We start from the raw sequence: 1741 nt of genomic DNA on the forward strand, positions 1-1741 counted from the left end.
CCTACCTCTGATAGCGCCCGGCAAAAACCGGCCCACAGCCGGGGATGTAGCTCAGTGGTAGAGCGCGCGCTTCGCATGTGTGAGGTCCCGGGTTCAATCCCCGGCATCTCCAGCGGCCTCTTTTATTTTTTTGCTTTTTTTGTTTTACCCCTTCTGCCCGAAGGAATAAGAAAACGGTGGCGCGTCTTCCCGCTCGGGAGTCCCGCGGGGAAGACGAAAGGAAAGGGGTCTGGCTTGGAAAAGCGGAAAGGAAAGCGCTCTGGCTTCCTGCCGCAGCGGGTTTTCTGCCATACGCACACCAAAAGAAAGAAAAACTCAAACTCAAACCAAAAATAAAGTTGCATTGGCCGGGAATCGAACCCGGGCCTCCCGCGTGGCAGGCGAGAATTCTACCACTGAACCACCAATGCACGCTGTTAGCGCTGCTTTGGCTGCCCCCTGCATACCTTATCCGGTCGTCCAGAAAGTGTCTCAGCAAGTGAGCAATGTCTATCTACTTCATTCCCGTAAAATATTGAAAACCCCTTGGAAATCGCGTAATACACCTATCACGGAATCACAGAATCCCAGGTTGGAGGGGACCTCAAGGAACTTCTGGTCCAACCTTTTTAGGCAAAGCATGACCTAAACTACATGGCCCAGCACCCTGTCCATCTGAATGTTAAAAGCGTCCGGTGCTGGAGATTATTCCAATGGCTGCTTGTTCTCATGGTGGAAAATTTTCCTCTTGTGTCCAGTTGGAATCTCCCCAGGAGTAACCTGTGCCCATTACCCACCTTCTTTTCCATGTGACTCCTTGTAGAAAGGAAGTCTTCATTTTCTTGGTAGCCACCCCTTAAATAATGGAACATGGTGATAAGGTCTCCCATAGGCTTTCTTTTCTCAAAGCTGAACAAGCCAAGCTCTCTCAGCCTTTCCACATATGGCTGCCCTATCCTTATATTATCTCTGTGGCACTTCCCATCATCCTTTACATTTAAAAGCTTTCAGACCAAGTCACCCAAGGTGTATTTTTATTCCTTTTCCATACCAGAAGGACTGTGCTAGAGAAGGTCACCAGTGAAGGGTTTAGAGGCTCACGTGATCTACTGATACAGGAATCCCCACCGTTCAATGCCCGAACTTTGGTCTCTTTGCTGTGTCAATTGATGTAGGGCTGTGGATCCTGACATTCCAGTACAGCGTAAATTTGCGCGGTGATAAGATATCCACAGAACACCACCAGCTGCACTGCAATAGTGGTGCCATGTTCTAATATAAATTGTGCACAGTCTTGACATTTAGCCTCTCTTGGTGGCGCTCCCATGAAAGGCCACACCAGGTGTTGAAGAAAAAGCAACATTAAGCGTTTCGCATCCAGAGAACATTAGGATGTGTGTACAAGAACAGCTGTGCTTAAGAATACACTCCAGGCAGGATGCACACCTACCACCAACCATTGCAAAAGAGGTGTTTTCTTCTTCAGCAAACAGCAATCTGGCACTATAGGTAATGTTCCAGGTTCCTCTGCGAACATACATTAACAACAAAAGCTTCCCTACGGAGTCTCCTGCCTGCTTACCGGTCCTGCAGCAGTCACCTTACTCTTCCCAACCACACATTCAGTTTGTGGGGACAGTGAAATTTTCCTGCACACACGAAGCAGAAGCTGAGCAAAACTTGTGTTCTCAGTGAATGTGGAAAGAAAGTCAAGGCTGTGATTTGCTCACCAGCAAGTTGGACACCAGGGACTTTAAACTTA

General features: G+C 48.2%; 2 non-coding genes across 2 annotated transcripts; one reads left to right on the plus strand and one right to left on the minus strand.

Moving 5' to 3' along the window:
• The first annotated feature begins 40 nt into the window (after positions 1-40).
• On the plus strand, positions 41-112 carry TRNAA-CGC. The gene has a single exon. It is a non-coding gene; the product is annotated as a tRNA-Ala (tRNA).
• Positions 113-339: 227 nt separating this feature from the next.
• TRNAG-GCC lies at positions 340-410 on the minus strand. Its single transcript has one exon. It is a non-coding gene; the product is annotated as a tRNA-Gly (tRNA).
• Positions 411-1741: the final 1331 nt, after the last annotated feature.

This window comes from Nestor notabilis, unplaced genomic scaffold (genome assembly GCF_000696875.1).
Source record: "Nestor notabilis isolate BGI_N333 unplaced genomic scaffold, ASM69687v1 scaffold10224, whole genome shotgun sequence".
Lineage (NCBI taxonomy): Eukaryota > Metazoa > Chordata > Aves > Psittaciformes > Psittacidae > Nestor > Nestor notabilis.